This window comes from Triturus cristatus, chromosome 10 (assembly GCF_964204655.1).
Source record: "Triturus cristatus chromosome 10, aTriCri1.1, whole genome shotgun sequence".
NCBI classification, from domain to species: Eukaryota; Metazoa; Chordata; class Amphibia; order Caudata; family Salamandridae; genus Triturus; species Triturus cristatus.
In genome coordinates, this window is record NC_140593.1 from 739741007 (window position 1) to 739757140 (window position 16134).

A 16134-nucleotide genomic window follows, 5' to 3' on the forward strand; every position below is an offset into this window, starting at 1 on the left:
TGTCTGATGTTGGCTGATAAATAGATCCAATCAAAAAGGTCCTGTCTAGGACGCGCAGTTTTGCGAAGACTCTGTGGCCTTCCAGATCAATCCATGTCTTCAGTACCTAAGGGAGTATTTTACCAATTAGAATGGCCACCCCACATTTGTTTAGAACAGCCCTTTGAGGGGGAATTCTCCCCTAGATCATTGTCCTACTACTGACTGTGCCCACCCATTCCCGCTTGAATTTCGATGATTCGCCTGGTTACAGGTGGGTGTATTACAGTAGAGCTATGCCCACCTCTACTGCTTTGTGCGGAGGTAGGAATTGATATTCTTCCACTTAATGTATTGTGGCATGTCGGTCACATTTATAGGGTTTGGACATTTCAGGATATCGCTGATAGTAAGGGAAGTTAAGAAGAGTAGGTGGACTCTCGTGTAAAGGGTGTATAATTGCTCCAAGCGATTTGGGGAGGGAGGGAAATATATGACCAAATATAGGCCTTGAGGGTTTAGAAAATAAGCTCTCACACAGGTTTTGCGGGCACAACATGTAGTGGATTGATCTAAGCTATCACACCGGCTCTCTGGGGAGGTTAGAAGTGAGAACGGGCTAGAGTTGTGAAGGGGAGAGAGATGTAGGGTAAGGGAGCTATTGACTGAAAAGAACAGTGTCTTGGGGTAAAAACTAAGGTTAGAGTACTCTACTTTGGGCCCAGAGCGAACTCCTGCACTGGACGGTGCTGGCCTGGTACTGGATGTGTGGGGGTCCCAACATCTAGAAGGCAGGATATGATAAGATGGGTCAGAGTATTGGACTTGCAGCATTCCTCTTTGTGTGGACAGGTGTGTGCATCAAACGCTTGCATACACAGGCTTAGGGAACGGCTATGGTGAGGTCTGAGTTGAGCGTCTGGCCAGCTCCCCCCTCCAGATCTTGGGGTCGGAAGTGGCACGGCCAGGAGGTATAGCTATCCTGGGATTCCTCAGCGCTAAGGGGGCCACCTAATTTCTGACAACTAGGGGGCATAAGCATGTGGGTGTGTCTGACTTACTAGTTGAGGAAAAGTTCAAGATTCCCCAGGTGCGAGAAGCTTCTTGTCTTGCCGTCCAAAGTCACTAACATGCGCGCGGGATTTAAGAGGCTATACTTAAGATCTCTGCGCATCAACAGAGGGCGAGAAACATTTTGTGTTTGGTGCTTGTGACCCCAAAACAGTTCGCTGAGAAACAGCTGCAATGATCTTCCAGAAGTAACTACCCTTTCTCCGTTCTTGCCGCCTATAGAATGGATTGGGTGTGCTGATGGCACAACAAGCATGCAGTGAATAGTTGTGGCATGTTGGACTGGTCTGCTCAGCGTGATCAAATCTGGTGGACCTTCTAGAATTCCAAAGATTCCAGCCTATCATTGTATAGGAGTTTTGGAAGCATTGTGGCGATGTATTTCAGCATGTACTCCTTTTTCAACCACTACGAAACACCACAGATGCGGAAAGTGTCTATTCTGGCTCTATTTTCCAAGTCAGTGATCTCATGGCGAAGAAACTTAAGTCGCTCCCCAGCCTGGTAGGCAGTCATGTTGGGATTCCACTGCCGACTTAACATTGTGCTCGTAGAATAAATATTAAACAACAGGTCTCAAAACAAGTAAAGTGAAACATAACATTAAGGGATTGGCTATGAATCCGACTAGCTACCTTTAAAGAGCCGATTGAACATCGTGTTCGCTGAATAAAGTTTAAAGTACAGGCTCGTAGAAAGAAGATTAACATAATATCAAGGGATGGTCCACTAATATGGCCAGGATTGGCCAAGTTAGGGTCAGGTGACATTCACGACCAATCAGGAATGAGGTGAGTGAGATCAAATAGGAGCACACGATAGAACGCGGTGTAAGAAAATACCGAGGATACGTTTTTTGCACGAGTACATCACCTGCACGCCACAGGTAAGAGGGAATGAAGAGTAATATAGTTGAGCAATGTATTTAACCGTAGACATTGCTTTGAATTAATTAGATAGCACGCTGCTATTAGTAAGGCGTAGGCATTGAAAGATAGTAGCAATCTGCGATATTGATAGCACCGCAATGAGCTTATATTAAAAATATGGAGTGACAGGACGGCGCCTCCCGCGAACATTTTGACGGCTTAATACGTAGCGCATAAAAATTGTGGTTGGCAGCAATATATGAGTTTCGGCGTATGAAAGAAAAGAGAAGCGTGGCCCTACTCGTGTTGGGCGTTAGTCGAATAAAAGGAAGACCACATATTGGGAACTGGTGCCTTTACCACTGACTTAGCGCTCCAATCGAATAGCAATAAATATGCCGTAGCTGATAAATACTATTAGAATAGCTAAAGTTAGCAATCGCTCAATTAAAGCAACATACTGAAACAATGTTTTCCGATCCCTAAACAATTAGGAGAAGGCGGCCCAGAAAGCAGGGAGAGACATTATAGACGTGAATCCGTCTCCCCTGCGCCAATAAAGAAAAATAAATCAGATCAGAAACAAAGAAATCTATGTGCAACAATGAGAGCAACTTGAAGGTAGGAACTATTTTGGGATAGACACAAAGTAATTGACATGGATACTTGACAGTCTCAATGAAATTAGGCAACATAATAAAACACATGTTTTTTTCAGAATACAGCCAATTGAATAGAAAAGTGTGACGATCTATCACAAACCTGAAAGGGAGTATGATCATAGAATAGATCAACTCAAGATAAGAAGGAATTGAAAGTGCAAAAAGGTGAGGATCACGTGTAAGTCTATTTATGAGTCCCCAGATCATGCCAAATAAAAAGAGGCTTGGGAAATAATAGGTGAGATACACACGAAAGTATACATATTATCGCAATATCATAAATAAACGATGAATTGCTATATTTATCTCAATACAGGATTGAAATATTGAACATTGAGTTGAGAAAACCCTCATCAATGGTCTTGAAAAAGATAGTGGCAAACAAATGAGCCCATCGAAACGCGTCGACGCAAAAAAGGCACAATTCAAGGAATGAGTACCGACCTATAGAGATGAATATATAAGTATCTCATAAGTGGTATAATCTGATTTATGTTCAGGAGGATGTGCAATATATGACAAAGTGTACTGTCTTCTTATGTGGTTTTCTCGGTTATGCTGGTTCATGACGGAATGTGTTACTGTTTGATTTTTGTGTTATAATTTAACTGGTATATTTGAATTTCTCATATGTATTTGTAATAGGTTCCTTCTTGTGCTACTAAGAAAAATTTACTGTTCATAGTAATTGCTAAGTAGGGACTTTTTTAGACTGTGTTTTTTAAAAAGTGATGTATAACATGTTTTTTAAATAATAAATGCAAATGATTTCTGTACAAGAGCGGTGGAAAATAATTGTTTAATAACGATAGTACACAAGGGACTGCTAGTTGACACTTTTATGAGTACCCTATTCCCTTGAGTATTACAAGGGGTCTCTCTCTTTTATTTCATATAGGGATTCCACTGCCTCCAGTCTGTGATACATTTTATTTAGGCGGGTATGGATATTGGTGACCTGTCTCATTGATTTTACTTCGGATGAGAGATAAGACATTTTGGTGTCCACTGTAGTGAGGGTGGTACTGATGGCAGATATCTCCTTAAAAAGTGCATCCCTATTATGATCCAACAGATTCTGAGAAGCCGTCTTTGAGGCTGGTTTAAAGCAAATGACTGCCTTGCAAAATAGAAGTTGACATGCTGCGAAATGCGGTGTTGTTGTACTTATGCATATTCTATTATCTGAAATAGTGTTGCAGGAAACAGTACAGGGACCTAGGCCACCAAAAAGCAGGTCTCGGGACACTTTGCACAGAAAGGTGCCCTAAGGGTCACAGATCTCAAGCGCCATGGGGCAGGTTAAGTTTGAAAGGGGGAAGGGGGGTATGGGTGATGAAAGGAGAAGGCAATGTTCAGAAATAATCACTATGATTAAGCAAACTGTAGGCACTTGAAAAGTCCTGATCCCTCTCATTGACTTCTCTGGGGTGGGGTGGGGTAGATCCGTAATGTTCTGGGCACCAGAAACAAGGGAGCACATTCAGGAGGACCCCCAATAACATGGGAAAGATATTGAGACAATACGGATAGAGGGGTCATGTAGAAGGACTTAGCAGTGCCTGCTTACTTCTTTACCTCTTCTAGCCCTCAGAGATTGCCCTGGGTGGTCAGTAGTCACCTCGTATCCATTTAGCCTTCCCAGAACGAAGCAGCATAACTTTGTATTTCAGGTGGCCCTCTGTATGCTCAACAGAGCAGCTCCAGGATACAGTTTCCTATGCCTCAGTTTACCCAGCTCTACTTTTAACAATACTATAAGGGCAGGCCCCAACAAGACAAAAGTCACAAGGAAACAAGAAAAACTGGGACAGACTGTGGGGCGTGCTGTATACAGGCTGTCTAGGGTCGCAGCATGGGGTGTCAGTGGGGGAATGCTTGGAATATAGTCTCAGGCCCCAATCTTGCCCGCTGCTTCCGACGAAGGTCGGCCAGCATTGTTGTGCAGCTCACTGTCGCTGGGCTGATCTTTTGGTGTGTAGCTTGCAGAGGGAGGGGTGCCAGGACACCAATGCATCTGCTGTGAAGGGTTGATGGGAGAGACCATTCTTAAGAGTTTGGGAATATCCAGGCTGCACTTGTAGGCCGCTGGTGCAATCCTCAGGAGCATAGACTCCAAGAAAGGAGATGCTAGCTCCCAAGTTACGGCACTGTGGCGGCGGCGGCTGACTATAGCAAAACTTCACGTTAGGCTGTGGGCTAGGGTGTCAGGATGCAGCCCCGTTTAAACAAAGCACCATGTTCCCTGTGTTGGCGGGGGCAAGAAACTCCCCTTATCTACCAGTTTGAATGCTGACCTGAGCCCCTTTGAGGGCAGACAAGGAGGCGTAGCCAACACCCACATGGAGCACTAACGGAGATTATTATTATAATAATTTAAAAAATTTGTAAAATGCACTCCTACCTCTTGGGGTTTCTCAGCTCTAAACGTCAGGTCATGAGCACTCAGAATTCACTACTTAAAACAGCCAAGTCTTCAGTTATCTTTCGAAAGATCGTCAGCGAAGCACACTGTCAAATGTTCTGGAAAAGCGTGCCATAACTTAAGCCCTTGGTAAGCAAATTACTGTTTTTTGATACAATAACTTTTCAATGTCGGGATAACGCACAGGGACAGTCCACTAGAGCAATGAAGCCAAGATGGCTGATAAAATTTAACAAGTTCCTGCAGGTAACGTGGACCCACACCTGATCTTACTTTAAACAAATAACACAAGGTTTTGAACTGCACTCTATTCTCTATTGAGAGCCAGTGCAGCTCCCGTAAAACACCTGCTGCCGAGTTTCGTTTTGGAAGTATGTAAAGCATTCTCGATGCTGGGTTTTGGACCACATGCAACCGTCTAATGAACGTCCGTTGAGCTAGAACGAGTAACCAGATGATCTTTCATAACCATTTAAAAACAGCAAAGCAGGTGGCGGCCACCACCTGAGGCTTCTTCAACAATTTATTGTCCAACAAAAATATCAGGTTCTTGACCTTTGGGGCTGGATCTGGGAGCAGGCCCAAAGTTTTAAGCCAGTGTTGGGGACCCCAAAGGGGTAGATTTCTCACCAGCACTAATACCTTGGTCTTGTCTCAGTTCATTTTTAGTGAATGGTTGTTCATCCACTCTGCGACCATGCACATACAAGAATTCCGAGTTGTGGCATTGTGAAGGTGCCAGGGAAAAGATGGCTTGCATGCCATCTGCATTTGAGAATAATATCAAACTACAACTTTACATCAAGTCCTCCAGTGAGCGCACATAGTTATTAAAAAGTGCTGGACTTGGGGATCTGCTGGACCTTGAGGAACTCCTGAGTTAAGAGCATGTTAAGCGCCCATCACGGTGGTTCCAAGCTCCGTTTCCTATTGATGGTTTTACATGTTAATACATATCCAATGTTTATCTAATCCTGAGCAAGTCCCAAAAGTAGATCAAGCTAAGTCGTGTGATGCACAACACACACAAATTTCACACAGTCATTATGTACTAAACAAAAACCTCAGCCAACATTCATTGGCTTCGGGTGAAAAATTAAGTGCACCCTGTTCTTCAGTAACGCATGGAAGACTCTTTAGGAGCAGTACCTTGAATTAACCATTTCCTTAAGTGTTCATTACATTTTCACTTTGCCTGGTAAGGATTGTGGCCCACGCCACCTTGAAATATCTGTTCAGCTCAGTGACGTTTTTGAGGGTGTTTATTTACAGCTCATTATAGGATCCATGTATTAAGTGGCGATCTGACCTTTGTATTGGCCATTCCAAAATTCTAGTTCTTTTCCCCATTTTAGTAATTCAGTCATAAACTTACTTGTATGCTTTGGATCATTGCCTTGTTGCCCGATCCACTTTCAGATAGGATAAGCTGTTGGACAGACAGACTCACATTTTCCTCTAGAAACAAATTCATTGTGGGATCAATGTTTCTGAGGCTTCCAGATCCTGCGACTACAAACAGGCCCTTATCATCACCTATCCACCTCTAATGTTCCAGGTTCATTTAAGAGCTGTTTTGACGCTAACGGCAAGCAGGTTCTTTAACTGGCTACCCTTCCATTAAAGTTGTACTTGTTCAGTCTTTTCCTAATGGGAGAATCACGGAAGATGTTTACCATTTTCAAGGAAGTACGAGTATCCCTGGAGACAGCTTTGGGGTTCTTGGTGCTCTGTTGTAGCATCATACAGTCTGGTCTAGGGGGAATTTGATGGGACTCCTACTCCAGGCTGTATGACAACACTCTAGAACTTTCTACATTTGTACATAATCTAACTGTGGAGCGATGCACTTCATATGGTCGGGTGGCGCTACTTCGGATCTAGCAGCACACTGCAGCTGGCTGATCCCTGCGAGGTCGCCTCGGACTGACCTGTGGACGCCTACATCTGCTGCCCTGACAGGCGGGCTGTCGGCCCTCTGCATCAACGGGTCTGGAGCGGTGATAACACTCCCTGGACACACCATCGGCGCCCGTCACCCATCGAGTAGCTGTCGCTGGTTCGAGTAGCTGTGGCTGGTTTCGAGTTGCTGGGCCTCCCTGCCTGGCTTGCTGCCTCCCTCGAGATGAGTCCCTCGACTATTTCTGTGTCCCGAGACGCTGCCGCTGGTTCGAGTTGCTGGGCCTCCCTGCCTGGCTTGCTGTTGTATACATATGAATAATACTGTAAGGATTGCGTGACCTCCACGAGCGGTTCTGCCATGCTCGTGGAGATCACGCGGTCTGTGTTGATTCAAGTGTGATGGTTGGGAGTGCGATCGTTGGAGTCGTTGGTGGGCATTAATGTATTGGACTTGGAGAGTGATGACATGGAATAAACATCTCTCCTACCACATACAAGCTGTCGTGTCTTACTTGTGCATTTAAGTGGATGACAGGATACTTTGTTACACTTGCTGCCTCCATCGAGGTGAGTCCCTCCACTATTTCTGTGACCCGAGACGCTTCCTTCAAACAGCGTCCTTTGCAGTTCTGCTATGTTTTCCACAGAGATGGCCTATTCCCACCTCTCCTCGTCTGCGGTGCGTGACTGTGCCGGAGACTGCCATCTTGCCTGAGTCTGCCAGCAAGTGCGATCACATTCTGGGGCAGGGGGCTGTCTATGCCTGGAACTGTCTATGCCTGGAACTGTCTCGCCTGCTAAATCAACAAGGTATGTGTGAGCTGCACTTTCGGCTGCTGTCTCCTGTCCTTGATCCCACCATCCACGTTGGCGCCTGATCGCAAATATGCATGCTCTCCTTGGCCCAGCACCCCCTGTGCACTCTCCCTAACTGCCCCGTTACGACGATGACCCTTCTCTTACACACATATAATCCCATTGCCTGAATCTTTTCTTTAATCAAATGCAAAAGCGCAAATGGGTTCAACATTACTAATCTAACTTATGTTGTCGACATACTCAACTGACAGTCACCTTCTTACGGCAACCGACCCTGATGCAGCCATCTTGCTAAGGTCCTCTATTACTTTGCCTAACCACGTGTTCTATGCGCCTGCGTACGACTACCTCCCTGCCTAACTTCTTATTCTAAATTCCCCATGCCACGATCTCGCCTACACATTGCAGCATGGATTTCAGACTGGAAAAGTCTGGCTCTAACAGCTTAACAATTAACTACCCAAACAACCTCTCCAAAAATGCGACCAAAACTCTGAAACACAGGCTCCTCAAGGCCAACCCTGAAACTCTCATCTCTGACCCGTACCTCTGCCCAAATAAAGGCACTACTACGAACGACCTGATCTTCTACACTAAAAGAAGAGGTCAGTGGAGAGCTACATTCCACTCCCTACTCAGAATCACTTCAACTAAAAAATTCCCGCACGGTCTGCGACTTTTGGTCACAAAGTTTCCCACTTTCAGAGCAAATGCCACTATATCCATCTACAATAATGGAACTATCCTTATTCAGGCCTCTGATCGTTGTCTGGACATATTTTACGATAAGTTTACACTCTTTAAAAGATCTTTGATACCTAGCATCTCCACTACTCAATCCCGGTACGAACCTTCCCCAACTCAGAAGGTCCTTGAGCTCGCCTTACCGAACCACACCTGGAGGAATTGACATATGACATATGAGTGTTCCATTATTATCATTATTTGCGTGCGTTTTACTATTATTATCTGCTTGTGTTTTATCTCATGCTTTTGATTACTTGTAAGTGTTTTATTATCATTTGCTTGTGCACCTACCTATATCTATATATATATGCATGTTTTTTTACTGGATCCAATTAACATCTGGGAAAGTCTTTCTGTTAGAGAGTGTTGCATTAATAAATCCCCACACTTTATTTCGAAACTGTCTTTTGATGTGCCTCATTTTTTGCAGGCTGAGCATCCTTTTCCCGGTGCTTTTTCTTGCTTTACCGAGTGCCTCATCTTGGGAGTGCTGAATTTCTTTTATTTGGGAGTGTAAAGCAAGACACTGTGTATTACGGAAGTTTACATCAAAGAAATGCAAGGAAATTGTGTGATTTTAGACAGAGATTGAGGTACGCAGAGCACTGCGGGTAAGAAAAAGTCTTTGTGTCCATGCAAAGCATACAACTCTGGACTCCCCTCGATGTCTGGTTTTCCAAAAATGTCTGGGTCTTTGTAGTTTTTCCCAGGTGGCGACCTATCCAAGCCCAAAAAGTGCAGCCAATCACCATGGAAAGTGGGACGATATTGGGATTCAGCCCCATTCTCCTGGTGCAAATTTAAAAACAACACCCACAAGAATCAAATATTCTCTCACTTGCCGATGGGATGTTTCAGTCTGCAGGGGAGCATAAAGACTGCTGCGCTTTAGGGGTGATGGTGGGGCCTGATGTTAGGATGGGCCAGACACACACTGTTAATTTTTTTTTTTTAAATAGTCCCGTTGTCTAGTGGGCTTTCTGCTCCATCCCCTCAACTCCCTTCCTACCCCCAGCAAATTACCTCGCTTCCCTCCGGGGAGTCCGAAATACTGGTTTGCTCTTTTTGGGTTCAGAGTATGGCCCAATGTCACAGTGTGATGTTCATGCCTTTTCCTTTGCCCCAAATGCAATTCCTTGTGTCTATTGGGCTTTCTATCCCTCCCCCATGCAAAGGGGGGGCAGATATGGGGCACTCTCTCAAACTAGGTAGAAAGCCGCTAGCCCCTACTGGGGAGTGGAAATCGTGTCAAGCCAGGGTCAGGCACACCACTGTTTGGCTTGCTTTGCCGCCATTTTGAAATCCCTGGTGACTAGTGGGCTTTCTGGCTTCAGGGCCCGAATAGGAGCAAACCCTCTGTCTGCTGCGGGGGGGGGGGGGGGGGGGGGGGGGGGGCGTAGCAGGGGGGCTGTTGTGCCATTTGGAGTAGGGGTATGGCTAGTTCCTGAGTTCAACACCAGCACCCTTTTCTTTTGCCGCAAATGCAAAATCTCTGGTGTCCACTGGGCTTTCTACCCACTGAGGAGACAGATTTGGGGAAACCCCTATCCACCCCCCATGGGGATCTGAAATTCTTCTTGGCCCAGGGTAGGGAAAAAACTGGCTCGTGCGCGAGGTGGGGGGGGGGGGGGGGGACTCCCCTGCAAAAGATGAGAGTCCCTGGTGTCTAGTGGAAGCTGGGGGAAGATTGGGAATGAATACCCCTATCCACACCCCAGGAAAGGTGGAAAGTATATTGGGTTCCAGGGTGGGTGCACAAAAAAACCGCATAAATGCAGTCCCTGGTGTCTGTGGGGTTTCTGCCCCCTTCCCTCCCCATGGGGGAAACAAGTGAATATCCCTACCCAGCCCCACATGCATGCAGAGTCTATTAGGTCCCTGGGTGGGGGCAGGAGCACAGGTCCATCTCCAGGGTGGCCACTCCCCCTAGAAATGTGTGCATAAATGCAGTACCTCGTGTCTAGTGGGCTTTCTGACCCTCCCCTCAAGGTGGGGTTGGGGGGAGCACAGGCCCATGCTCAGGGGGGCCAAGCCCTCTCAAAAAATACGGTATGAAGACAGTCCCTTGTGTCTAGTGGGCTTTCTTCCCCAGGGGTGGCGGCAGATTGGGGGTGAATAACCCTGTCCACCCACAGGGGAGCAGACAGTCTATTGGCCCCAGGGTGGAGGGGGGGACAGCACGGGCCCTTGCCTAGGGGGGGCTGCTCCCCTTCCCCCAAAATATATTGCATAAATGGAGTCATCCCAGGCTTCTAGTGCACAGATTGGGGATGCTGGAAGCAAGGGGGATCTGCACCCCAAAAAATACTGCATAAATACAGTCCTCTGTCTCTACTGGACTTTCTGCCCTCCTGAGTGGGCAGATTGGGGATGGATACACCTATCCACCCCCAAGGGGGGCAGAAAGTCCATTGGACCCTGTGGTGGGGACAGAAGCACGGGCCCATTCCCTTGGGGGCAGCCTTTCTCCCAGAAAGTACTGTATAAAAGCAGTCCCTGGTAACTACAGGGCTTTCCGTTCCCTGGGAGGCACATTAGGGGAGAATAACCGAACCCATCCCAGGAGAGGGTGGGTGGGGGGAGGGGGCAGAAAGTCTATAGAGCCCCGGGGTGGGGGTGGAGAGCACAGGGCCACTCCCTCCCCAGAAAATACTGCATTAATGTAGTCCCATGTTTCTAGTGGGCTTCCTGTCCCTCCCCGGGGAAGGCAAAGAGACGGTCTGCGCCTTTTTGGGGTAGGGACTTGGCCATGCTCATGGTGGGCAGCCCCCACCCCTATATTTTTACTGGGGGTAATCACCCCATTGGCCCCACAGGGAGCAGAAAGACTGAAATTTGGGGTGCACAAGCCCTTGCCTAAGGGGCCTCTGCGCCATATCACCTTTGTCTAGTGGGTGGATCCCTGCTTGGGGATAACTCTCCTGTGGCAATACCCAAGCTGGGATCCACTTCACAGAGATACCACTGGAATTGGGAGAGTTTCCCATTTTCAATGGGACCATCCCAACCTCAATCGTGCTTGGTGGGCTGAGATATGCCCTTTGGCTCGTTTTACTTTCACTTTACAGTAATGACGTCAGCGTCAATAGTAATTGCAAAAAAAAAAAGAGGAAAAGCCTTGGGCTGCTTTAAATAAAGAAATCCCTGAGGGTCCTTTATACCCCTCCTCAGTGTCGACCAGTGGCTGAAAGACACACTGGCTAGGAAGTAAAGCTGTCAGCCACTGGCCGATGCCTGCACTTTAAGTGGTTAATTTATGGCATAATTTAAGAAAAGCTGCTTAACCTGCCAATAACTGACCTACGAGGCCAAATTCTAGTCTTATTTTTGGTTGTGAAGCATTCTTTACATAAGAAAGATAACTGGGGGGAAATATATATATATATATTTATATTACCTACTGGCAGTCGCCAGTAGGTAGTTATAGTTAGGACCTATTTTCCATAGGAAATCTGCAACATTGTATTTGGAAAAACGTTGGCGCCGATTGACGAATCTTCGTGAAATTTTCCAAACTTTTGGCCAGCTCCGGTCCGCTCCTATCCTGAAAATGTCACGGTGATTCGTCAAGCGGGGTCCGAGGAAAAAGGGGGGGGTCCCAAAACACGTTTTCCCCATGCATTTTCCCATAGGACCTGTTGACGCAGCTACAGCCCGAACTGCTGAACGGAATTACACCAAATTCGGCAAAGAGGTAGCCCTTGGTTCACACTCGTGCCTTTTGGTTAAATGGTGTAAATCCGTTCAGAAGTTCCTGAGAAAATCAAAAGTAAAATCACATATATATCTGGGCGGAGCCTAACCACACATGTCATCGTGAGATCTGATTGGCTGTCAGCACTTCATCCAAGAAGAGGTGGCAGCCATCTTGGGACCAATATACATGATAGCACCTCATTAAAAAGCATTGCAGTTAATAGAAGGTTTTAAGACTTTAGTTACACTATAAATCATTTGTTGATGGTACCATACTCATTTTAGGAATTGTGGTGTGTTCTAAGGTGATTTTACCATGTGAAAAAGCCTTCTGCTGGGATATCATGAATCATGTTTGAGAGAAAACTATTTTCTCATGCTTTTCCCACAGAGGTTTGGAAGGTGATCTATAAGCTAAACAGAGCATATTTTCTGTAAATTCACATTATCTTTCTCAGTCATGTGAGAATGAAGTCTGACATTCTCAGTAAAACATGTACATCCAACAAGAGCAGAGACTGTCAGTTGATTCCTTTGTGTTCTACTGCAGCTTCCCAGAGTGTTCTAAAGAACTACTAGAGCGCTAACAGTCCTACTTATGACAAACGTATTGCACACCTGAAGCCATCTTGATTGGAATAAAGTGGTAACTCTTAAAACATTTAATTTAAAAAGGAACAAAATGAGGGGGTTTTATTTTGCCATAGAAAGTATGATTAGTGCTGCAGAAAGAAAAATTAGGGCACATTTTGAGTGACTTCTCAAATCCTCTTCTATTTTATTAAAAAATTCTGACATGCAGACTGAAACATGCACTTTGAATACCAGCAGCAGACTTCCCTGGTGAGCAGTAGCTTTACTACAGTGATCTAATGAACAACTAGAGTGCTAACATTCAGAATTTATGGCAAATGTGTGACACATCTGAATGCCTTCTTGATGGAATCAAAGTAAAAAACTGAAAGTATTTCCTACTGAGGAGACTGTAGTAAATGAGGAAATTAGGAAACTTCATAACAAATAAGTCTCCCAAAATGGCCACCAGAGACAAAAGAGCCCAAATGTAGCACAAATATCACCCAGATGTAGCCCAAATATAGCCCAATGACAGAATGTCCCCGAGTGTTCTAACAAACAACTAGAGCGCTAACAGTCTTACTTATGACAAAAGTATGGCACACCTGAAGCCATCTTGATTGGAATAAAGTGGTAACACTTGAAACATTTAATTTACAAAGGAACAAAATGAGGGGGTTCATTTTGATATAGAAATTATGATTAGTGCTGCAGAAAGAAAAATTAGGGCACATTTTGACTTCTCAAATCCTCTTCTATTTCAAAAAAAATTCTGACATGCAGACTGAAACATGCACTTTGAATACCAGCAGCAGACTTCCCTGGTGAGCAGTAGCTTTACTACAGTGATCTAATGAGCAACTAGAGTGCTAACATTCAGAATTTATGGCAAATGTGTGACACATCTGAATGCCTTCTAGATGAAACCAAAGTAAAAAACTGAAAGTATTTCCTGCTGAGGAGACTGCAGTAAATGAGGAAATTAGGAAACTGCATAACAAATAAATCTCCCAAGATGGCCACCAGAGACAAAAGAGCCCAAATGTAGCCCAAATATCACCCAGATGTAGCATAAGTATAGCCCAATGACAGAATGTCCCAGAGTGTCCTTAAGAACAACTAGAGCGCTTACTGTCTTACTTATGACAAAAGTATGGCACACCTGAAGCCATCTTGATTGGAATAAACTGGTAACACTTAAAACATTTAATTTAAAAAGGAACACAATGAGGGGGTTCATCTTGCCTTAGAAATTATGATTAGTGCTGAAGAAAGAAAAATTAGGGCACATTTTGAGTGACTTCTCAAATCCTCTTCTATTTCATTAAAAAATTCTGATATGCACCCTGAAACATGCACTTTTAATACCAGCAGCAGACGTCCGTGGTGAGCAGTAGCTTTACTACAGTAATCTAATGAGCAACTAGAGTGCTAACATTCAGAATTTATGGCAAATGTGTGACATATCTGAATACCTTCTTGATGGAATCAAAGTAAAAAACTGAAAGCATTTCCTACTGAGGAGACTGCAGTAAATGAGGAAATTAGGAAACTTCATAACAAATAAATCTCCCAAGATGGCCACCAGAGACAAAAGAGCCCAAATGCAGCACAAATATCACCCAGATGTAGCCCACGTGTAGCCCAATGACAGAAGTGTGCAAACCACTTATTTTTTGTGTATTTGCAGTTTTATATAGTGCAGACGTGTCAGGTATTGGAGTGCTTTAAATGAGCATTGGTTACATCACACAAGATCAAATTCATTTTGGTTGTAAACATGGGGAGATTAAGTGATTTGACCAGAATCACAGAATGTTGAGCTGAAGCAGAAACTCCAACCTGGTTCCCCAGTTGCAAAGTCTGCAGCTCTGGAAGTAACACCACATCCTCTCCCCTAAGTGCAACATTTAATCAAGTGGTCAACTGGATAAAAAAACAAAGATTACAAATAATTTAAAAGTTCTTTGTCGCTATTTGAAAACTCAGAAAATATGTCCTCATTTTAGTTTTTTTGAGCACTAACCATAATTTTGATGCAAATAAGACCCTCTCATATATGTGATTTCTAAGGGAAATGCTTTAGGTAATACAGTTTTGATTACATCAAGATGACGTAAGGCATTCCACACTTTTGTAATAAATATAGAATGTTAGCAATCTAGTTGTTCATTGGGATACTGTTGAGGGGCAGAGGCCAGGGGCACGGACTCTGAAAATTGAAGGCAGGTAGGAGAGTGCAGAGGCAACAATTTGAACACACTGGGCAGGCAGGAAGGGCAGTGGCAGCACAACAGACTATGGAGGGCAGTGGAAAGGGGGGCAGGGGCAACAAACCAACAATACAGGACTGGCAAGAGAGGCTGTGGCAATATAATAGACCATTGTGGGCAGAAGGAAGAGGCAGTGATAGTACAACCATACATGCCAACAGACCCGTTTCAGCCAGGAAACGTCCAATGTTTTTAAGCTCAAATGGGCTTTATTTGATCTGTCTCCTGTCTACAATCTCCTCTTTTTCAATGCAACTCAAAGGGTAAAATCAATACCCCAGTTTTTTTTCAAAATCTCCCTCTTACCAAGTTCAAAATGTTCGCAAGTATGGTACATTGGATCATGGTAGGCAGGAGGAATTGGGGTAGGGACATGGACTCAGATAACAGAGGACAGGAGGGACATGGAGAGGTGCACCAAACTGACCCTACAGGGCAGGCATCAGGGTTTGCAGCAGCACAATACACCACACAGGGCATGCGGGACGGGAGTGTAGCACAACAATCCATAGAAAGCAATAGGAAGGGGACAGGACCATGCACATGGACAACAGAGAACAGAGGGGAAAGAGGCAATGGTAGCTAGCTGACCATAATGGACAGACAGGAGAGAAAGCTGCAGCATAACAGACCATAAAGGACAGGAGGGACGGATCAGGGGCATTACAATGGAACAGACAAGCCAGGAGGGAGGAAATAGGGGTCTGCACATGGAAACAGAAAGCTGGGGGCAAGGGGGTAGGGCAGGAGCAGCAAGATGACCATAGAGGTCAGGCAGGATGGGCACTAGAAACAAGACAAACCATGGAGAGCAACAGTGAGACTATGATGGCATACACACAGACCATGGAGGGAAGGTGGGAGGGGGTCAGGGGCAGCTAACTGACCACACAGGGAAGGTGGGAGGGGCCATGGCAGCACAGCAGACCATGCATGGCAAGCGGGAGGGTTAGTGGCAGCACAATGGCTATGATGGGCAAGAAGGAAGGTGCGGGAGCATGCAAAAAGGACCATGGAGGATAGAAGGAAGGGTTAGGACCTGGGCACAGACAAGAGAGTTCAGGGGAAGGGGCCTCACAACAGACCGCACGGGGCAGGCAGGAAGAGCAGTTGCA

General features: G+C 45.3%; 1 protein-coding gene across 2 annotated transcripts in view; it reads right to left on the reverse strand.

Annotated features, from left to right (window-relative positions):
* The window catches only part of CDK5 (cyclin dependent kinase 5), a 402067-nt gene that overhangs the window by 85805 nt on the left and 300128 nt on the right, over positions 1-16134 (reverse strand). The gene's annotated exons all lie outside the window — the stretch shown is intronic.